Genomic DNA, 16,775 nt, shown 5'->3' with positions numbered 1-16,775 from the left:
AAGCACTGCCTCGTTAGCGCAGTAGGTAGCGTGTCAGTCTCATAATCTGAAGGTCGTGAGTTCAATCCTCACACGGGGCACTGTCCTCATGCTTGGACAGCCTTTTGGTTAGGGCAAGTCCACCCTATAAGCGTACAAGCCTATCGCGGAGACTTTTGATCACTTTCCCACCCACTGAGATACCACTGAGAGTAGAGTCTGGACATCAGCGCTATCAGCAGCAGAGTTGCAAAAGGGGCTTGGAGCAACTGAAAATCTGACTTTGGACATTGCCTTTCTTGTCACCCGCCGAGAACTTTTGTAGATGGGGCGAAGAGAAAACAGCCAGTATTACAGAGGGAGGACCTTTTTCTGGCCAACAGCCGTTCTTCCCCTGCACTAATAGGCCCCCAAGGAGAAGGCTTTTGTTGGGCTCCGGTACGCTCACCTGGGAAGCTTGATTCTGATGAGCGCACCTTAGCCAAAAGGCAGGACGTTCCCATACCGGGAGTCGAACCCGGGCCGCCTGGGTGAAAACCAGGAATCCTGACCGCTTGACCATATGGGAGGCGTTCGGTAAGAGCTGAATGCATCTGGGGGAAAAAGGAGCTCGAGAGCCAGAGGGGGGCATCAGCTCTGTCTAGACAGCAAACCATGAGCCAACTTACCTGGCGCGTGTGCGGCACAGTGGCAAAAGCACTGCCTCGTTAGCGCAGTAGGTAGCGTGTCAGTCTCATAATCTGAAGGTCGTGAGTTCAATCCTCACACGGGGCACTGTCCTCATGCTTGGACAGCCTTTTGGTTAGGGCAAGTCCACCCTATAAGCGTACAAGCCTATCGCGGAGACTTTTGATCACTTTCCCACCCACTGAGATACCACTGAGAGTAGAGTCTGGACATCAGCGCTATCAGCAGCAGAGTTGCAAAAGGGGCTTGGAGCAACTGAAAATCTGACTTTGGACATTGCCTTTCTTGTCACCCGCCGAGAACTTTTTTAGATGGGGCGAAGAGAAAACAGCCAGTATTACAGAGGGAGGACCTTTTTCTGGCCAACAGCCGTTCTTCCCCTGCACTAATAGGCCCCCAAGGAGAAGGCTTTTGTTGGGCTCCGGTACGCTCACCTGGGAAGCTTGATTCTGATGAGCGCACCTTAGCCAAAAGGCAGGACGTTCCCATACCGGGAGTCGAACCCGGGCCGCCTGGGAGAAAACCAGGAATCCTGACCGCTTGACCATATGGGAGGCGTTCGGTAAGAGCTGAATGCATCTGGGGGAAAAAGGAGCTCGAGAGCCAGAGGGGGGCATCAGCTCTGTCTAGACAGCAAACCATGAGCCAACTTACCTGGTGCGTGTGCGGCACAGTGGCAAAAGCACTGCCTCGTTAGCGCAGTAGGTAGCGTGTCAGTCTCATAATCTGAAGGTCGTGAGTTCAATCCTCACACGGGGCACTGTCCTCATGCTTGGACAGCCTTTTGGTTAGGGCAAGTCCACCCTATAAGCGTACAAGCCTATCGCGGAGACTTTTGATCACTTTCCCACCCACTGAGATACCACTGAGAGTAGAGTCTGGACATCAGCGCTATCAGCAGCAGAGTTGCAAAAGGGGCTTGGAGCAACTGAAAATCTGACTTTGGACATTGCCTTTCTTGTCACCCGCCGAGAACTTTTGTAGATGGGGCGAAGAGAAAACAGCCAGTATTACAGAGAGAGGACCTTTTTCTGGCCAACAGCCGTTCTTCCCCTGCACTAATAGGCCCCCAAGGAGAAGGCTTTTGTTGGGCTCCGGTACGCTCACCTGGGAAGCTTGATTCTGATGAGCGCACCTTAGCCAAAAGGCAGGACATTCCCGTACCGGGAGTCGAACCCGGGCCACCTGGGTGAAAACCAGGAATCCTGACCGCTAGACCATATGGGAGGCGTTGGGTAAGAGCTGAATGCATCTGGGGGAAAAAGGAGCTCGAGAGCCAGAGGGGGGCATCAGCTCTGTCTAGACAGCAAACCATGAGCCAACTTACCTGGCGCATGTGCGGCACAGTGGCAAAAGCACTGCCTCGTTAGCGCAGTAGGTAGCGCGTCAGTCTTATAATCTGAAGGTCGTGAGTTCAATCCTCACACGGGGCACTGTCCTCATGCTTGGACAGCCTTTTGGTTAGGGCAAGTCCACCCTATAAGCGTACAAGCCTATCGCGGAGACTTTTGATCACTTTCCCACCCACTGAGATACCACTGAGAGTAGAGTCTGGACATCAGCGCTATCAGCAGCAGAGTTGCAAAAGGGGCCTGGAGCAACTGAAAATCTGACTTTGGACATTGCCTTTCTTGTCACCCGCCGAGAACTTTTGTAGATGGGGCGAAGAGAAAACAGCCAGTATTACAGAGGGAGGACCTTTTTCTGGCCAACAGCCGTTCTTCCCCTGCACTAATAGGCCCCCAAGGAGAAGGCTTTTGTTGGGCTCCGGTACGCTCACCTGGGAAGCTTGATTCTGATGAGCGCACCTTAGCCAAAAGGCAGGACGTTCCCATACCGGGAGTCGAACCCGGGCCGCCTGGGTGAAAACCAGGAATCCTGACCGCTTGACCATATGGGAGGCGTTCGGTAAGAGCTGAATGCATCTGGGGGAAAAAGGAGCTCGAGAGCCAGAGGGGGGCATCAGCTCTGTCTAGACAGCAAACCATGAGCCAACTTACCTGGCGCGTGTGCGGCACAGTGGCAAAAGCACTGCCTCGTTAGCGCAGTAGGTAGCGTGTCAGTCTCATAATCTGAAGGTCGTGAGTTCAATCCTCACACGGGGCACTGTCCTCATGCTTGGACAGCCTTTTGGTTAGGGCAAGTCCACCCTATAAGCGTACAAGCCTATCGCGGAGACTTTTGATCACTTTCCCACCCACTGAGATACCACTGAGAGTAGAGTCTGGACATCAGCGCTATCAGCAGCAGAGTTGCAAAAGGGGCTTGGAGCAACTGAAAATCTGACTTTGGACATTGCCTTTCTTGTCACCCGCCGAGAACTTTTGTAGATGGGGCGAAGAGAAAACAGCCAGTATTACAGAGGGAGGACCTTTTTCTGGCCAACAGCCGTTCTTCCCCTGCACTAATAGGCCCCCAAGGAGAAGGCTTTTGTTGGGCTCCGGTACGCTCACCTGGGAAGCTTGATTCTGATGAGCGCACCTTAGCCAAAAGGCAGGACGTTCCCATACCGGGAGTCGAACCCGGGCCACCTGGGTGAAAACCAGGAATCCTGACCGCTAGACCATATGGGAGGCGTTGGGTAAGAGGTGAATGCATCTGGGGGAAAAAGGAGCTCGAGAGCCAGAGGGGGGCATCAGCTCTGTCTAGACAGCAAACCATGAGCCAACTTACCTGGCGCATGTGCGGCACAGTGGCAAAAGCACTGCCTCGTTAGCGCAGTAGGTAGCGCGTCAGTCTTATAATCTGAAGGTCGTGAGTTCAATCCTCACACGGGGCACTGTCCTCATGCTTGGACAGCCTTTTGGTTAGGGCAAGTCCACCCTATAAGCGTACAAGCCTATCGCGGAGACTTTTGATCACTTTCCCACCCACTGAGATACCACTGAGAGTAGAGTCTGGACATCAGCGCTATCAGCAGCAGAGTTGCAAAAGGGGCTTGGAGCAACTGAAAATCTGACTTTGGACATTGCCTTTCTTGTCACCCGCCGAGAACTTTTGTAGATGGGGCGAAGAGAAAACAGCCAGTATTACAGAGGGAGGACCTTTTTCTGGCCAACAGCCGTTCTTCCCCTGCACTAATAGGCCCCCAAGGAGAAGGCTTTTGTTGGGCTCCGGTACGCTCACCTGGGAAGCTTGATTCTGATGAGCGCACCTTAGCCAAAAGGCAGGACGTTCCCGTACCGGGAGTCGAACCCGGGCCGCCTGGGTGAAAACCAGGAATCCTGACCGCTAGACCATATGGGAGGCGTTCGGTAAGAGCTGAATGCATCTGGGGGAAAAAGGAGCTCGAGAGCCAGAGGGGGGCATCAGCTCTGTCTAGACAGCAAACCATGAGCCAACTTACCTGGCGCGTGTGCGGCACAGTGGCAAAAGCACTGCCTCGTTAGCGCAGTAGGTAGCGTGTCAGTCTCATAATCTGAAGGTCGTGAGTTCAATCCTCACACGGGGCACTGTCCTCATGCTTGGACAGCCTTTTGGTTAGGGCAAGTCCACCCTATAAGCGTACAAGCCTATCGCGGAGACTTTTGATCACTTTCCCACCCACTGAGATACCACTGAGAGTAGAGTCTGGACATCAGCGCTATCAGCAGCAGAGTTGCAAAAGGGGCTTGGAGCAACTGAAAATCTGACTTTGGACATTGCCTTTCTTGTCACCCGCCGAGAACTTTTGTAGATGGGGCGAAGAGAAAACAGCCAGTATTACAGAGGGAGGACCTTTTTCTGGCCAACAGCCGTTCTTCCCCTGCACTAATAGGCCCCCAAGGAGAAGGCTTTTGTTGGGCTCCGGTACGCTCACCTGGGAAGCTTGATTCTGATGAGCGCACCTTAGCCAAAAGGCAGGACGTTCCCATACCGGGAGTCGAACCCGGGCCGCCTGGGTGAAAACCAGGAATCCTGACCGCTTGACCATATGGGAGGCGTTCGGTAAGAGCTGAATGCATCTGGGGGAAAAAGGAGCTCGAGAGCCAGAGGGGGGCATCAGCTCTGTCTAGACAGCAAACCATGAGCCAACTTACCTGGCGCGTGTGCGGCACAGTGGCAAAAGCACTGCCTCGTTAGCGCAGTAGGTAGCGTGTCAGTCTCATAATCTGAAGGTCGTGAGTTCAATCCTCACACGGGGCACTGTCCTCATGCTTGGACAGCCTTTTGGTTAGGGCAAGTCCACCCTATAAGCGTACAAGCCTATCGCGGAGACTTTTGATCACTTTCCCACCCACTGAGATACCACTGAGAGTAGAGTCTGGACATCAGCGCTATCAGCAGCAGAGTTGCAAAAGGGGCTTGGAGCAACTGAAAATCTGACTTTGGACATTGCCTTTCTTGTCACCCGCCGAGAACTTTTTTAGATGGGGCGAAGAGAAAACAGCCAGTATTACAGAGGGAGGACCTTTTTCTGGCCAACAGCCGTTCTTCCCCTGCACTAATAGGCCCCCAAGGAGAAGGCTTTTGTTGGGCTCCGGTACGCTCACCTGGGAAGCTTGATTCTGATGAGCGCACCTTAGCCAAAAGGCAGGACGTTCCCATACCGGGAGTCGAACCCGGGCCGCCTGGGTGAAAACCAGGAATCCTGACCGCTTGACCATATGGGAGGCGTTCGGTAAGAGCTGAATGCATCTGGGGGAAAAAGGAGCTCGAGAGCCAGAGGGGGGCATCAGCTCTGTCTAGACAGCAAACCATGAGCCAACTTACCTGGCGCGTGTGCGGCACAGTGGCAAAAGCACTGCCTCGTTAGCGCAGTAGGTAGCGTGTCAGTCTCATAATCTGAAGGTCGTGAGTTCAATCCTCACACGGGGCACTGTCCTCATGCTTGGACAGCCTTTTGGTTAGGGCAAGTCCACCCTATAAGCGTACAAGCCTATCGCGGAGACTTTTGATCACTTTCCCACCCACTGAGATACCACTGAGAGTAGAGTCTGGACATCAGCGCTATCAGCAGCAGAGTTGCAAAAGGGGCTTGGAGCAACTGAAAATCTGACTTTGGACATTGCCTTTCTTGTCACCCGCCGAGAACTTTTGTAGATGGGGCGAAGAGAAAACAGCCAGTATTACAGAGAGAGGACCTTTTTCTGGCCAACAGCCGTTCTTCCCCTGCACTAATAGGCCCCCAAGGAGAAGGCTTTTGTTGGGCTCCGGTACGCTCACCTGGGAAGCTTGATTCTGATGAGCGCACCTTAGCCAAAAGGCAGGACATTCCCGTACCGGGAGTCGAACCCGGGCCACCTGGGTGAAAACCAGGAATCCTGACCGCTAGACCATATGGGAGGCGTTGGGTAAGAGCTGAATGCATCTGGGGGAAAAAGGAGCTCGAGAGCCAGAGGGGGGCATCAGCTCTGTCTAGACAGCAAACCATGAGCCAACTTACCTGGCGCATGTGCGGCACAGTGGCAAAAGCACTGCCTCGTTAGCGCAGTAGGTAGCGCGTCAGTCTTATAATCTGAAGGTTGTGAGTTCAATCCTCACACGGGGCACTGTCCTCATGCTTGGACAGCCTTTTGGTTAGGGCAAGTCCACCCTATAAGCGTACAAGCCTATCGCGGAGACTTTTGATCACTTTCCCACCCACTGAGATACCACTGAGAGTAGAGTCTGGACATCAGCGCTATCAGCAGCAGAGTTGCAAAAGGGGCCTGGAGCAACTGAAAATCTGACTTTGGACATTGCCTTTCTTGTCACCCGCCGAGAACTTTTGTAGATGGGGCGAAGAGAAAACAGCCAGTATTACAGAGGGAGGACCTTTTTCTGGCCAACAGCCGTTCTTCCCCTGCACTAATAGGCCCCCAAGGAGAAGGCTTTTGTTGGGCTCCGGTACGCTCACCTGGGAAGCTTGATTCTGATGAGCGCACCTTAGCCAAAAGGCAGGACGTTCCCATACCGGGAGTCGAACCCGGGCCGCCTGGGTGAAAACCAGGAATCCTGACCGCTTGACCATATGGGAGGCGTTCGGTAAGAGCTGAATGCATCTGGGGGAAAAAGGAGCTCGAGAGCCAGAGGGGGGCATCAGCTCTGTCTAGACAGCAAACCATGAGCCAACTTACCTGGCGCGTGTGCGGCACAGTGGCAAAAGCACTGCCTCGTTAGCGCAGTAGGTAGCGTGTCAGTCTCATAATCTGAAGGTCGTGAGTTCAATCCTCACACGGGGCACTGTCCTCATGCTTGGACAGCCTTTTGGTTAGGGCAAGTCCACCCTATAAGCGTACAAGCCTATCGCGGAGACTTTTGATCACTTTCCCACCCACTGAGATACCACTGAGAGTAGAGTCTGGACATCAGCGCTATCAGCAGCAGAGTTGCAAAAGGGGCTTGGAGCAACTGAAAATCTGACTTTGGACATTGCCTTTCTTGTCACCCGCCGAGAACTTTTGTAGATGGGGCGAAGAGAAAACAGCCAGTATTACAGAGGGAGGACCTTTTTCTGGCCAACAGCCGTTCTTCCCCTGCACTAATAGGCCCACAAGGAGAAGGCTTTTGTTGGGCTCCGGTACGCTCACCTGGGAAGCTTGATTCTGATGAGCGCACCTTAGCCAAAAGGCAGGACGTTCCCATACCGGGAGTCGAACCCGGGCCGCCTGGGTGAAAACCAGGAATCCTGACCGCTTGACCATATGGGAGGCGTTCGGTAAGAGCTGAATGCATCTGGGGGAAAAAGGAGCTCGAGAGCCAGAGGGGGGCATCAGCTCTGTCTAGACAGCAAACCATGAGCCAACTTACCTGGCGCATGTGCGGCACAGTGGCAAAAGCACTGCCTCGTTAGCGCAGTAGGTAGCGCGTCAGTCTTATAATCTGAAGGTCGTGAGTTCAATCCTCACATGGGGCACTGTCCTCATGCTTGGACAGCCTTTTGGTTAGGGCAAGTCCACCCTATAAGCGTACAAGCCTATCGCGGAGACTTTTGATCACTTTCCCACCCACTGAGATACCACTGAGAGTAGAGTCTGGACATCAGCGCTATCAGCAGCAGAGTTGCAAAAGGGGCTTGGAGCAACTGAAAATCTGACTTTGGACATTGCCTTTCTTGTCACCCGCCGAGAACTTTTGTAGATGGGGCGAAGAGAAAACAGCCAGTATTACAGAGGGAGGACCTTTTTCTGGCCAACAGCCGTTCTTCCCCTGCACTAATAGGCCCCCAAGGAGAAGGCTTTTGTTGGGCTCCGGTACGCTCACCTGGGAAGCTTGATTCTGATGAGCGCACCTTAGCCAAAAGGCAGGACGTTCCCGTACCGGGAGTCGAACCCGGGCCGCCTGGGTGAAAACCAGGAATCCTGACCGCTAGACCATATGGGAGGCGTTCGGTAAGAGCTGAATGCATCTGGGGGAAAAAGGAGCTCGAGAGCCAGAGGGGGGCATCAGCTCTGTCTAGACAGCAAACCATGAGCCAAATTACCTGGCGCGTGTGCGGCACAGTGGCAAAAGCACTGCCTCGTTAGCGCAGTAGGTAGCGCGTCAGTCTCATAATCTGAAGGTCGTGAGTTCAATCCTCACACGGGGCACTGTCCTCATGCTTGGACAGCCTTTTGGTTAGGGCAAGTCCACCCTATAAGCGTACAAGCCTATCGCGGAGACTTTTGATCACTTTCCCACCCACTGAGATACCACTGAGAGTAGAGTCTGGACATCAGCGCTATCAGCAGCAGAGTTGCAAAAGGGGCTTGGAGCAACTGAAAATCTGACTTTGGACATTGCCTTTCTTGTCACCCGCCGAGAACTTTTGTAGATGGGGCGAAGAGAAAACAGCCAGTATTACAGAGGGAGGACCTTTTTCTGGCCAACAGCCGTTCTTCCCCTGCACTAATAGGCCCCCAAGGAGAAGGCTTTTGTTGGGCTCCGGTACGCTCACCTGGGAAGCTTGATTCTGATGAGCGCACCTTAGCCAAAAGGCAGGACGTTCCCATACCGGGAGTCGAACCCGGGCCGCCTGGGTGAAAACCAGGAATCCTGACCGCTTGACCATATGGGAGGCGTTCGGTAAGAGCTGAATGCATCTGGGGGAAAAAGGAGCTCGAGAGCCAGAGGGGGGGCATCAGCTCTGTCTAGACAGCAAACCATGAGCCAACTTACCTGGCGCGTGTGCGGCACAGTGGCAAAAGCACTGCCTCGTTAGCGCAGTAGGTAGCGTGTCAGTCTCATAATCTGAAGGTCGTGAGTTCAATCCTCACACGGGGCACTGTCCTCATGCTTGGACAGCCTTTTGGTTAGGGCAAGTCCACCCTATAAGCGTACAAGCCTATCGCGGAGACTTTTGATCACTTTCCCACCCACTGAGATACCACTGAGAGTAGAGTCTGGACATCAGCGCTATTAGCAGCAGAGTTGCAAAAGGGGCTTGGAGCAACTGAAAATCTGACTTTGGACATTGCCTTTCTTGTCACCCGCCGAGAACTTTTGTAGATGGGGCGAAGAGAAAACAGCCAGTATTACAGAGGGAGGACCTTTTTCTGGCCAACAGCCGTTCTTCCCCTGCACTAATAGGCCCCCAAGGAGAAGGCTTTTGTTGGGCTCCGGTACGCTCACCTGGGAAGCTTGATTCTGATGAGCGCACCTTAGCCAAAAGGCAGGACGTTCCCATACCGGGAGTCAAACCCGGGCCGCCTGGGTGAAAACCAGGAATCCTGACCGCTTGACCATATGGGAGGCGTTCGGTAAGAGCTGAATGCATCTGGGGGAAAAAGGAGCTCGAGAGCCAGAGGGGGGCATCAGCTCTGTCTAGACAGCAAACCATGAGCCAACTTACCTGGTGCGTGTGCGGCACAGTGGCAAAAGCACTGCCTCGTTAGCGCAGTAGGTAGCGTGTCAGTCTCATAATCTGAAGGTCGTGAGTTCAATCCTCACACGGGGCACTGTCCTCATGCTTGGACAGCCTTTTGGTTAGGGCAAGTCCACCCTATAAGCGTACAAGCCTATCGCGGAGACTTTTGATCACTTTCCCACCCACTGAGATACCACTGAGAGTAGAGTCTGGACATCAGCGCTATCAGCAGCAGAGTTGCAAAAGGGGCTTGGAGCAACTGAAAATCTGACTTTGGACATTGCCTTTCTTGTCACCCGCCGAGAACTTTTGTAGATGGGGCGAAGAGAAAACAGCCAGTATTACAGAGAGAGGACCTTTTTCTGGCCAACAGCCGTTCTTCCCCTGCACTAATAGGCCCCCAAGGAGAAGGCTTTTGTTGGGCTCCGGTACGCTCACCTGGGAAGCTTGATTCTGATGAGCGCACCTTAGCCAAAAGGCAGGACATTCCCGTACCGGGAGTCGAACCCGGGCCACCTGGGTGAAAACCAGGAATCCTGACCGCTAGACCATATGGGAGGCGTTCGGTAAGAGCTGAATGCATCTGGGGGAAAAAGGAGCTCGAGAGCCAGAGGGGGGCATCAGCTCTGTCTAGACAGCAAACCATGAGCCAACTTACCTGGCGCATGTGCGGCACAGTGGCAAAAGCACTGCCTCGTTAGCGCAGTAGGTAGCGCGTCAGTCTTATAATCTGAAGGTTGTGAGTTCAATCCTCACACGGGGCACTGTCCTCATGCTTGGACAGCCTTTTGGTTAGGGCAAGTCCACCCTATAAGCGTACAAGCCTATCGCGGAGACTTTTGATCACTTTCCCACCCACTGAGATACCACTGAGAGTAGAGTCTGGACATCAGCGCTATTAGCAGCAGAGTTGCAAAAGGGGCTTGGAGCAACTGAAAATCTGACTTTGGACATTGCCTTTCTTGTCACCCGCCGAGAACTTTTGTAGATGGGGCGAAGAGAAAACAGCCAGTATTACAGAGGGAGGACCTTTTTCTGGCCAACAGCCGTTCTTCCCCTGCACTAATAGGCCCCCAAGGAGAAGGCTTTTGTTGGGCTCCGGTACGCTCACCTGGGAAGCTTGATTCTGATGAGCGCACCTTAGCCAAAAGGCAGGACGTTCCCATACCGGGAGTCGAACCCGGGCCGCCTGGGTGAAAACCAGGAATCCTGACCGCTTGACCATATGGGAGGCGTTCGGTAAGAGCTGAATGCATCTGGGGGAAAAAGGAGCTCGAGAGCCAGAGGGGGGGCATCAGCTCTGTCTAGACAGCAAACCATGAGCCAACTTACCTGGCGCGTGTGCGGCACAGTGGCAAAAGCACTGCCTCGTTAGCGCAGTAGGTAGCGTGTCAATCTCATAATCTGAAGGTCGTGAGTTCAATCCTCACACGGGGCACTGTCCTCATGCTTGGACAGCCTTTTGGTTAGGGCAAGTCCACCCTATAAGCGTACAAGCCTATCGCGGAGACTTTTGATCACTTTCCCACCCACTGAGATACCACTGAGAGTAGAGTCTGGACATCAGCGCTATTAGCAGCAGAGTTGCAAAAGGGGCTTGGAGCAACTGAAAATCTGACTTTGGACATTGCCTTTCTTGTCACCCGCCGAGAACTTTTGTAGATGGGGCGAAGAGAAAACAGCCAGTATTACAGAGGGAGGACCTTTTTCTGGCCAACAGCCGTTCTTCCCCTGCACTAATAGGCCCCCAAGGAGAAGGCTTTTGTTGGGCTCCGGTACGCTCACCTGGGAAGCTTGATTCTGATGAGCGCACCTTAGCCAAAAGGCAGGACGTTCCCATACCGGGAGTCAAACCCGGGCCGCCTGGGTGAAAACCAGGAATCCTGACCGCTTGACCATATGGGAGGCGTTCGGTAAGAGCTGAATGCATCTGGGGGAAAAAGGAGCTCGAGAGCCAGAGGGGGGCATCAGCTCTGTCTAGACAGCAAACCATGAGCCAACTTACCTGGCGCGTGTGCGGCACAGTGGCAAAAGCACTGCCTCGTTAGCGCAGTAGGTAGCGTGTCAGTCTCATAATCTGAAGGTCGTGAGTTCAATCCTCACACGGGGCACTGTCCTCATGCTTGGACAGCCTTTTGGTTAGGGCAAGTCCACCCTATAAGCGTACAAGCCTATCGCGGAGACTTTTGATCACTTTCCCACCCACTGAGATACCACTGAGAGTAGAGTCTGGACATCAGCGCTATCAGCAGCAGAGTTGCAAAAGGGGCTTGGAGCAACTGAAAATCTGACTTTGGACATTGCCTTTCTTGTCACCCGCCGAGAACTTTTGTAGATGGGGCGAAGAGAAAACAGCCAGTATTACAGAGAGAGGACCTTTTTCTGGCCAACAGCCGTTCTTCCCCTGCACTAATAGGCCCCCAAGGAGAAGGCTTTTGTTGGGCTCCGGTACGCTCACCTGGGAAGCTTGATTCTGATGAGCGCACCTTAGCCAAAAGGCAGGACATTCCCGTACCGGGAGTCGAACCCGGGCCACCTGGGTGAAAACCAGGAATCCTGACCGCTAGACCATATGGGAGGCGTTCGGTAAGAGCTGAATGCATCTGGGGGAAAAAGGAGCTCGAGAGCCAGAGGGGGGCATCAGCTCTGTCTAGACAGCAAACCATGAGCCAACTTACCTGGCGCATGTGCGGCACAGTGGCAAAAGCACTGCCTCGTTAGCGCAGTAGGTAGCGCGTCAGTCTTATAATCTGAAGGTCGTGAGTTCAATCCTCACACGGGGCACTGTCCTCATGCTTGGACAGCCTTTTGGTTAGGGCAAGTCCACCCTATAAGCGTACAAGCCTATCGCGGAGACTTTTGATCACTTTCCCACCCACTGAGATACCACTGAGAGTAGAGTCTGGACATCAGCGCTATCAGCAGCAGAGTTGCAAAAGGGGCTTGGAGCAACTGAAAATCTGACTTTGGACATTGCCTTTCTTGTCACCCGCCGAGAACTTTTGTACATGGGGCGAAGAGAAAACAGCCAGTATTACAGAGGGAGGACCTTTTTCTGGCCAACAGCCGTTCTTCCCCTGCACTAATAGGCCCCCAAGGAGAAGGCTTTTGTTGGGCTCCGGTACGCTCACCTGGGAAGCTTGATTCTGATGAGCGCACCTTAGCCAAAAGGCAGGACGTTCCCATACCGGGAGTCGAACCCGGGCCGCCTGGGTGAAAACCAGGAATCCTGACCGCTTGACCATATGGGAGGCGTTCGGTAAGAGCTGAATGCATCTGGGGGAAAAAGGAGCTCGAGAGCCAGAGGGGGGCATCAGCTCTGTCTAGACAGCAAACCATGAGCCAACTTACCTGGCGCGTGTGCGGCACAGTGGCAAAAGCACTGCCTCGTTAGCGCAGTAGGTAGCGCGTCAGTCTCATAATCTGAAGGTCGTGAGTTCAATCCTCACACGGGGCACTGTCCTCATGCTTGGACAGCCTTTTGGTTAGGGCAAGTCCACCCTATAAGCGTACAAGCCTATCGCGGAGACTTTTGATCACTTTCCCACCCACTGAGATACCACTGAGAGTAGAGTCTGGACATCAGCGCTATCAGCAGCAGAGTTGCAAAAGGGGCTTGGAGCAACTGAAAATCTGACTTTGGACATTGCCTTTCTTGTCACCCGCCGAGAACTTTTGTAGATGGGGCGAAGAGAAAACAGCCAGTATTACAGAGGGAGGACCTTTTTCTGGCCAACAGCCGTTCTTCCCCTGCACTAATAGGCCCCCAAGGAGAAGGCTTTTGTTGGGCTCCGGTACGCTCACCTGGGAAGCTTGATTCTGATGAGCGCACCTTAGCCAAAAGGCAGGACGTTCCCATACCGGGAGTCGAACCCGGGCCGCCTGGGTGAAAACCAGGAATCCTGACCGCTTGACCATATGGGAGGCGTTCGGTAAGAGCTGAATGCATCTGGGGGAAAAAGGAGCTCGAGAGCCAGAGGGGGGCATCAGCTCTGTCTAGACAGCAAACCATGAGCCAACTTACCTGGCGCGTGTGCGGCACAGTGGCAAAAGCACTGCCTCGTTAGCGCAGTAGGTAGCGTGTCAGTCTCATAATCTGAAGGTCGTGAGTTCAATCCTCACACGGGGCACTGTCCTCATGCTTGGACAGCCTTTTGGTTAGGGCAAGTCCACCCTATAAGCGTACAAGCCTATCGCGGAGACTTTTGATCACTTTCCCACCCACTGAGATACCACTGAGAGTAGAGTCTGGACATCAGCGCTATCAGCAGCAGAGTTGCAAAAGGGGCTTGGAGCAACTGAAAATCTGACTTTGGACATTGCCTTTCTTGTCACCCGCCGAGAACTTTTGTAGATGGGGCGAAGAGAAAACAGCCAGTATTACAGAGGGAGGACCTTTTTCTGGCCAACAGCCGTTCTTCCCCTGCACTAATAGGCCCCCAAGGAGAAGGCTTTTGTTGGGCTCCGGTACGCTCACCTGGGAAGCTTGATTCTGATGAGCGCACCTTAGCCAAAAGGCAGGACGTTCCCATACCGGGAGTCGAACCCGGGCCGCCTGGGTTAAAACCAGGAATCCTGACCGCTTGACCATATAGGAGGCGTTCGGTAAGAGCTGAATGCATCTGGGGGAAAAAGGAGCTCGAGAGCCAGAGGGGGGCATCAGCTCTGTCTAGACAGCAAACCATGAGCCAACTTACCTGGCGCGTGTGCGGCACAGTGGCAAAAGCACTGCCTCGTTAGCGCAGTAGGTAGCGTGTCAGTCTCATAATCTGAAGGTCGTGAGTTCAATCCTCACACGGGGCACTGTCCTCATGCTTGGACAGCCTTTTGGTTAGGGCAAGTCCACCCTATAAGCGTACAAGCCTATCGCGGAGACTTTTGATCACTTTCCCACCCACTGAGATACCACTGAGAGTAGAGTCTGGACATCAGCGCTATCAGCAGCAGAGTTGCAAAAGGGGCTTGGAGCAACTGAAAATCTGACTTTGGACATTGCCTTTCTTGTCACCCGCCGAGAACTTTTGTAGATGGGGCGAAGAGAAAACAGCCAGTATTACAGAGGGAGGACCTTTTTCTGGCCAACAGCCGTTCTTCCCCTGCACTAATAGGCCCCCAAGGAGAAGGCTTTTGTTGGGCTCCGGTACGCTCACCTGGGAAGCTTGATTCTGATGAGCGCACCTTAGCCAAAAGGCAGGACGTTCCCATACCGGGAGTCGAACCCAGGCCACCTGGGTGAAAACCAGGAATCCTGACCGCTTGACCATATGGGAGGCGTTCGGTAAGAGCTGAATGCATCTGGGGGAAAAAGGAGCTCGAGAGCCAGAGGGGGGCATCAGCTCTGTCTAGACAGCAAACCATGAGCCAACTTACCTGGCGCATGTGCGGCACAGTGGCAAAAGCACTGCCTCGTTAGCGCAATAGGTAGCGCGTCAGTCTTATAATCTGAAGGTCGTGAGTTCAATCCTCACACGGGGCACTGTCCTCATGCTTGGACAGCCTTTTGGTTAGGGCAAGTCCACCCTATAAGCGTACAAGCCTATCGCGGAGACTTTTGATCACTTTCCCACCCACTGAGATACCACTGAGAGTAGAGTCTGGACATCAGCGCTATCAGCAGCAGAGTTGCAAAAGGGGCTTGGAGCAACTGAAAATCTGACTTTGGACATTGCCTTTCTTGTCACCCGCCGAGAACTTTTGTAGATGGGGCGAAGAGAAAACAGCCAGTATTACAGAGGGAGGACCTTTTTCTGGCCAACAGCCGTTCTTCCCCTGCACTAATAGGCCCCCAAGGAGAAGGCTTTTGTTGGGCTCCGGTACGCTCACCTGGGAAGCTTGATTCTGATGAGCGCACCTTAGCCAAAAGGCAGGACGTTCCCGTACCGGGAGTCGAACCCGGGCCGCCTGGGTGAAAACCAGGAATCCTGACCGCTAGACCATATGGGAGGCGTTTGGTAAGAGCTGAATGCATCTGGGGGAAAAAGGAGCTCGAGAGCCAGAGGGGGGCATCAGCTCTGTCTAGACAGCAAACCATGAGCCAACTTACCTGGCGCGTGTGCGGCACAGTGGCAAAAGCACTGCCTCGTTAGCGCAGTAGGTAGCGCGTCAGTCTCATAATCTGAAGGTCGTGAGTTCAATCCTCACACGGGGCACTGTCCTCATGCTTGGACAGCCTTTTGGTTAGGGCAAGTCCACCCTATAAGCGTACAAGCCTATCGCGGAGACTTTTGATCACTTTCCCACCCACTGAGATACCACTGAGAGTAGAGTCTGGACATCAGCGCTATCAGCAGCAGAGTTGCAAAAGGGGCTTGGAGCAACTGAAAATCTGACTTTGGACATTGCCTTTCTTGTCACCCGCCGAGAACTTTTGTAGATGGGGCGAAGAGAAAACAGCCAGTATTACAGAGGGAGGACCTTTTTCTGGCCAACAGCCGTTCTTCCCCTGCACTAATAGGCCCCCAAGGAGAAGGCTTTTGTTGGGCTCCGGTACGCTCACCTGGGAAGCTTGATTCTGATGAGCGCACCTTAGCCAAAAGGCAGGACGTTCCCATACCGGGAGTCGAACCCGGGCCGCCTGGGTGAAAACCAGGAATCCTGACCGCTTGACCATATGGGAGGCGTTCGGAAAGAGTTGAATGCATCTGGGGGAAAAAGGAGCTCGAGAGCCAGAGGGGGGGCATCAGCTCTGTCTAGACAGCAAACCATGAGCCAACTTACCTGGCGCGTGTGCGGCACAGTGGCAAAAGCACTGCCTCGTTAGCGCAGTAGGTAGCGTGTCAGTCTCATAATCTGAAGGTCGTGAGTTCAATCCTCACACGGGGCACTGTCCTCATGCTTGGACAGCCTTTTGGTTAGGGCAAGTCCACCCTATAAGCGTACAAGCCTATCGCGGAGACTTTTGATCACTTTCCCACCCACTGAGATACCACTGAGAGTAGAGTCTGGACATCAGCGCTATCAGCAGCAGAGTTGCAAAAGGGGCTTGGAGCAACTGAAAATCTGACTTTGGACATTGCCTTTCTTGTCACCCGCCGAGAACTTTTGTAGATGGGGCGAAGAGAAAACAGCCAGTATTACAGAGGGAGGACCTTTTTCTGGCCAACAGCCGTTCTTCCCCTGCACTAATAGGCCCCCAAGGAGAAGGCTTTTGTTGGGCTCCGGTACGCTCACCTGGGAAGCTTGATTCTGATGAGCGCACCTTAGCCAAAAGGCAGGACGTTCCCATACCGGGAGTCGAACCCGGGCCGCCTGGGTGAAAACCAGGAATCCTGACCGCTTGACCATATGGGAGGCGTTCGGTAAGAGCTGAATGCATCTGGGGGAAAAAGGAGCTCGAGAGCCAGAGGGGGGCATCAGCTCTGTC

General features: G+C 53.6%; 49 non-coding genes across 49 annotated transcripts; 25 read left to right on the top strand and 24 right to left on the bottom strand.

Moving 5' to 3' along the window:
* Positions 1 to 7: 7 nt before the first annotated feature.
* On the top strand, positions 8 to 80 carry TRNAM-CAU (transfer RNA methionine (anticodon CAU)). The gene has a single exon. It is a non-coding gene; the product is annotated as a tRNA-Met (tRNA).
* Positions 81 to 475: 395 nt separating this feature from the next.
* TRNAE-UUC (transfer RNA glutamic acid (anticodon UUC)) lies at positions 476 to 547 on the bottom strand. Its single transcript has one exon. It is a non-coding gene; the product is annotated as a tRNA-Glu (tRNA).
* A 133-nt stretch (positions 548 to 680) lies between these two features.
* TRNAM-CAU (transfer RNA methionine (anticodon CAU)) lies at positions 681 to 753 on the top strand. The gene has a single exon. It is a non-coding gene; the product is annotated as a tRNA-Met (tRNA).
* A 395-nt stretch (positions 754 to 1,148) lies between these two features.
* TRNAE-UUC (transfer RNA glutamic acid (anticodon UUC)) lies at positions 1,149 to 1,220 on the bottom strand. The gene has a single exon. It is a non-coding gene; the product is annotated as a tRNA-Glu (tRNA).
* Positions 1,221 to 1,353: 133 nt separating this feature from the next.
* On the top strand, positions 1,354 to 1,426 carry TRNAM-CAU (transfer RNA methionine (anticodon CAU)). The gene has a single exon. It is a non-coding gene; the product is annotated as a tRNA-Met (tRNA).
* Positions 1,427 to 1,821: 395 nt separating this feature from the next.
* TRNAE-UUC (transfer RNA glutamic acid (anticodon UUC)) lies at positions 1,822 to 1,893 on the bottom strand. The gene has a single exon. It is a non-coding gene; the product is annotated as a tRNA-Glu (tRNA).
* Positions 1,894 to 2,026: 133 nt separating this feature from the next.
* TRNAI-UAU (transfer RNA isoleucine (anticodon UAU)) lies at positions 2,027 to 2,099 on the top strand. The gene has a single exon. It is a non-coding gene; the product is annotated as a tRNA-Ile (tRNA).
* A 395-nt stretch (positions 2,100 to 2,494) lies between these two features.
* On the bottom strand, positions 2,495 to 2,566 carry TRNAE-UUC (transfer RNA glutamic acid (anticodon UUC)). The gene has a single exon. It is a non-coding gene; the product is annotated as a tRNA-Glu (tRNA).
* A 133-nt stretch (positions 2,567 to 2,699) lies between these two features.
* On the top strand, positions 2,700 to 2,772 carry TRNAM-CAU (transfer RNA methionine (anticodon CAU)). Its single transcript has one exon. It is a non-coding gene; the product is annotated as a tRNA-Met (tRNA).
* Positions 2,773 to 3,167: 395 nt separating this feature from the next.
* Positions 3,168 to 3,239, bottom strand: TRNAE-UUC (transfer RNA glutamic acid (anticodon UUC)). Its single transcript has one exon. It is a non-coding gene; the product is annotated as a tRNA-Glu (tRNA).
* A 133-nt stretch (positions 3,240 to 3,372) lies between these two features.
* On the top strand, positions 3,373 to 3,445 carry TRNAI-UAU (transfer RNA isoleucine (anticodon UAU)). The gene has a single exon. It is a non-coding gene; the product is annotated as a tRNA-Ile (tRNA).
* A 395-nt stretch (positions 3,446 to 3,840) lies between these two features.
* TRNAE-UUC (transfer RNA glutamic acid (anticodon UUC)) lies at positions 3,841 to 3,912 on the bottom strand. The gene has a single exon. It is a non-coding gene; the product is annotated as a tRNA-Glu (tRNA).
* Positions 3,913 to 4,045: 133 nt separating this feature from the next.
* On the top strand, positions 4,046 to 4,118 carry TRNAM-CAU (transfer RNA methionine (anticodon CAU)). Its single transcript has one exon. It is a non-coding gene; the product is annotated as a tRNA-Met (tRNA).
* Positions 4,119 to 4,513: 395 nt separating this feature from the next.
* Positions 4,514 to 4,585, bottom strand: TRNAE-UUC (transfer RNA glutamic acid (anticodon UUC)). Its single transcript has one exon. It is a non-coding gene; the product is annotated as a tRNA-Glu (tRNA).
* Positions 4,586 to 4,718: 133 nt separating this feature from the next.
* On the top strand, positions 4,719 to 4,791 carry TRNAM-CAU (transfer RNA methionine (anticodon CAU)). Its single transcript has one exon. It is a non-coding gene; the product is annotated as a tRNA-Met (tRNA).
* Positions 4,792 to 5,186: 395 nt separating this feature from the next.
* Positions 5,187 to 5,258, bottom strand: TRNAE-UUC (transfer RNA glutamic acid (anticodon UUC)). Its single transcript has one exon. It is a non-coding gene; the product is annotated as a tRNA-Glu (tRNA).
* A 133-nt stretch (positions 5,259 to 5,391) lies between these two features.
* TRNAM-CAU (transfer RNA methionine (anticodon CAU)) lies at positions 5,392 to 5,464 on the top strand. Its single transcript has one exon. It is a non-coding gene; the product is annotated as a tRNA-Met (tRNA).
* Positions 5,465 to 5,859: 395 nt separating this feature from the next.
* On the bottom strand, positions 5,860 to 5,931 carry TRNAE-UUC (transfer RNA glutamic acid (anticodon UUC)). Its single transcript has one exon. It is a non-coding gene; the product is annotated as a tRNA-Glu (tRNA).
* Positions 5,932 to 6,064: 133 nt separating this feature from the next.
* On the top strand, positions 6,065 to 6,137 carry TRNAI-UAU (transfer RNA isoleucine (anticodon UAU)). The gene has a single exon. It is a non-coding gene; the product is annotated as a tRNA-Ile (tRNA).
* Positions 6,138 to 6,532: 395 nt separating this feature from the next.
* On the bottom strand, positions 6,533 to 6,604 carry TRNAE-UUC (transfer RNA glutamic acid (anticodon UUC)). Its single transcript has one exon. It is a non-coding gene; the product is annotated as a tRNA-Glu (tRNA).
* Positions 6,605 to 6,737: 133 nt separating this feature from the next.
* On the top strand, positions 6,738 to 6,810 carry TRNAM-CAU (transfer RNA methionine (anticodon CAU)). The gene has a single exon. It is a non-coding gene; the product is annotated as a tRNA-Met (tRNA).
* Positions 6,811 to 7,205: 395 nt separating this feature from the next.
* TRNAE-UUC (transfer RNA glutamic acid (anticodon UUC)) lies at positions 7,206 to 7,277 on the bottom strand. The gene has a single exon. It is a non-coding gene; the product is annotated as a tRNA-Glu (tRNA).
* A 133-nt stretch (positions 7,278 to 7,410) lies between these two features.
* Positions 7,411 to 7,483, top strand: TRNAI-UAU (transfer RNA isoleucine (anticodon UAU)). The gene has a single exon. It is a non-coding gene; the product is annotated as a tRNA-Ile (tRNA).
* A 395-nt stretch (positions 7,484 to 7,878) lies between these two features.
* TRNAE-UUC (transfer RNA glutamic acid (anticodon UUC)) lies at positions 7,879 to 7,950 on the bottom strand. The gene has a single exon. It is a non-coding gene; the product is annotated as a tRNA-Glu (tRNA).
* Positions 7,951 to 8,083: 133 nt separating this feature from the next.
* TRNAM-CAU (transfer RNA methionine (anticodon CAU)) lies at positions 8,084 to 8,156 on the top strand. The gene has a single exon. It is a non-coding gene; the product is annotated as a tRNA-Met (tRNA).
* Positions 8,157 to 8,551: 395 nt separating this feature from the next.
* On the bottom strand, positions 8,552 to 8,623 carry TRNAE-UUC (transfer RNA glutamic acid (anticodon UUC)). The gene has a single exon. It is a non-coding gene; the product is annotated as a tRNA-Glu (tRNA).
* Positions 8,624 to 8,757: 134 nt separating this feature from the next.
* On the top strand, positions 8,758 to 8,830 carry TRNAM-CAU (transfer RNA methionine (anticodon CAU)). The gene has a single exon. It is a non-coding gene; the product is annotated as a tRNA-Met (tRNA).
* A 395-nt stretch (positions 8,831 to 9,225) lies between these two features.
* TRNAE-UUC (transfer RNA glutamic acid (anticodon UUC)) lies at positions 9,226 to 9,297 on the bottom strand. Its single transcript has one exon. It is a non-coding gene; the product is annotated as a tRNA-Glu (tRNA).
* Positions 9,298 to 9,430: 133 nt separating this feature from the next.
* TRNAM-CAU (transfer RNA methionine (anticodon CAU)) lies at positions 9,431 to 9,503 on the top strand. Its single transcript has one exon. It is a non-coding gene; the product is annotated as a tRNA-Met (tRNA).
* Positions 9,504 to 9,898: 395 nt separating this feature from the next.
* On the bottom strand, positions 9,899 to 9,970 carry TRNAE-UUC (transfer RNA glutamic acid (anticodon UUC)). The gene has a single exon. It is a non-coding gene; the product is annotated as a tRNA-Glu (tRNA).
* Positions 9,971 to 10,103: 133 nt separating this feature from the next.
* Positions 10,104 to 10,176, top strand: TRNAI-UAU (transfer RNA isoleucine (anticodon UAU)). Its single transcript has one exon. It is a non-coding gene; the product is annotated as a tRNA-Ile (tRNA).
* Positions 10,177 to 10,571: 395 nt separating this feature from the next.
* On the bottom strand, positions 10,572 to 10,643 carry TRNAE-UUC (transfer RNA glutamic acid (anticodon UUC)). The gene has a single exon. It is a non-coding gene; the product is annotated as a tRNA-Glu (tRNA).
* A 134-nt stretch (positions 10,644 to 10,777) lies between these two features.
* Positions 10,778 to 10,850, top strand: TRNAM-CAU (transfer RNA methionine (anticodon CAU)). The gene has a single exon. It is a non-coding gene; the product is annotated as a tRNA-Met (tRNA).
* Positions 10,851 to 11,245: 395 nt separating this feature from the next.
* On the bottom strand, positions 11,246 to 11,317 carry TRNAE-UUC (transfer RNA glutamic acid (anticodon UUC)). The gene has a single exon. It is a non-coding gene; the product is annotated as a tRNA-Glu (tRNA).
* A 133-nt stretch (positions 11,318 to 11,450) lies between these two features.
* On the top strand, positions 11,451 to 11,523 carry TRNAM-CAU (transfer RNA methionine (anticodon CAU)). The gene has a single exon. It is a non-coding gene; the product is annotated as a tRNA-Met (tRNA).
* Positions 11,524 to 11,918: 395 nt separating this feature from the next.
* Positions 11,919 to 11,990, bottom strand: TRNAE-UUC (transfer RNA glutamic acid (anticodon UUC)). Its single transcript has one exon. It is a non-coding gene; the product is annotated as a tRNA-Glu (tRNA).
* Positions 11,991 to 12,123: 133 nt separating this feature from the next.
* On the top strand, positions 12,124 to 12,196 carry TRNAI-UAU (transfer RNA isoleucine (anticodon UAU)). The gene has a single exon. It is a non-coding gene; the product is annotated as a tRNA-Ile (tRNA).
* Positions 12,197 to 12,591: 395 nt separating this feature from the next.
* TRNAE-UUC (transfer RNA glutamic acid (anticodon UUC)) lies at positions 12,592 to 12,663 on the bottom strand. Its single transcript has one exon. It is a non-coding gene; the product is annotated as a tRNA-Glu (tRNA).
* A 133-nt stretch (positions 12,664 to 12,796) lies between these two features.
* On the top strand, positions 12,797 to 12,869 carry TRNAM-CAU (transfer RNA methionine (anticodon CAU)). Its single transcript has one exon. It is a non-coding gene; the product is annotated as a tRNA-Met (tRNA).
* Positions 12,870 to 13,264: 395 nt separating this feature from the next.
* On the bottom strand, positions 13,265 to 13,336 carry TRNAE-UUC (transfer RNA glutamic acid (anticodon UUC)). The gene has a single exon. It is a non-coding gene; the product is annotated as a tRNA-Glu (tRNA).
* Positions 13,337 to 13,469: 133 nt separating this feature from the next.
* Positions 13,470 to 13,542, top strand: TRNAM-CAU (transfer RNA methionine (anticodon CAU)). Its single transcript has one exon. It is a non-coding gene; the product is annotated as a tRNA-Met (tRNA).
* A 600-nt stretch (positions 13,543 to 14,142) lies between these two features.
* Positions 14,143 to 14,215, top strand: TRNAM-CAU (transfer RNA methionine (anticodon CAU)). The gene has a single exon. It is a non-coding gene; the product is annotated as a tRNA-Met (tRNA).
* Positions 14,216 to 14,610: 395 nt separating this feature from the next.
* Positions 14,611 to 14,682, bottom strand: TRNAE-UUC (transfer RNA glutamic acid (anticodon UUC)). The gene has a single exon. It is a non-coding gene; the product is annotated as a tRNA-Glu (tRNA).
* A 133-nt stretch (positions 14,683 to 14,815) lies between these two features.
* Positions 14,816 to 14,888, top strand: TRNAI-UAU (transfer RNA isoleucine (anticodon UAU)). The gene has a single exon. It is a non-coding gene; the product is annotated as a tRNA-Ile (tRNA).
* Positions 14,889 to 15,283: 395 nt separating this feature from the next.
* Positions 15,284 to 15,355, bottom strand: TRNAE-UUC (transfer RNA glutamic acid (anticodon UUC)). The gene has a single exon. It is a non-coding gene; the product is annotated as a tRNA-Glu (tRNA).
* Positions 15,356 to 15,488: 133 nt separating this feature from the next.
* On the top strand, positions 15,489 to 15,561 carry TRNAM-CAU (transfer RNA methionine (anticodon CAU)). The gene has a single exon. It is a non-coding gene; the product is annotated as a tRNA-Met (tRNA).
* Positions 15,562 to 15,956: 395 nt separating this feature from the next.
* On the bottom strand, positions 15,957 to 16,028 carry TRNAE-UUC (transfer RNA glutamic acid (anticodon UUC)). The gene has a single exon. It is a non-coding gene; the product is annotated as a tRNA-Glu (tRNA).
* Positions 16,029 to 16,162: 134 nt separating this feature from the next.
* TRNAM-CAU (transfer RNA methionine (anticodon CAU)) lies at positions 16,163 to 16,235 on the top strand. The gene has a single exon. It is a non-coding gene; the product is annotated as a tRNA-Met (tRNA).
* Positions 16,236 to 16,630: 395 nt separating this feature from the next.
* TRNAE-UUC (transfer RNA glutamic acid (anticodon UUC)) lies at positions 16,631 to 16,702 on the bottom strand. Its single transcript has one exon. It is a non-coding gene; the product is annotated as a tRNA-Glu (tRNA).
* Between the last annotated feature and the right edge of the window lie 73 nt (positions 16,703 to 16,775).

Source organism: Hyperolius riggenbachi, chromosome 3, assembly GCF_040937935.1.
Source record: "Hyperolius riggenbachi isolate aHypRig1 chromosome 3, aHypRig1.pri, whole genome shotgun sequence".
NCBI lineage: Eukaryota > Metazoa > Chordata > Amphibia > Anura > Hyperoliidae > Hyperolius > Hyperolius riggenbachi.
Note: the sequence above shows the minus strand (reverse complement) of the source record. Positions and strands in the feature narration are given on the sequence as shown.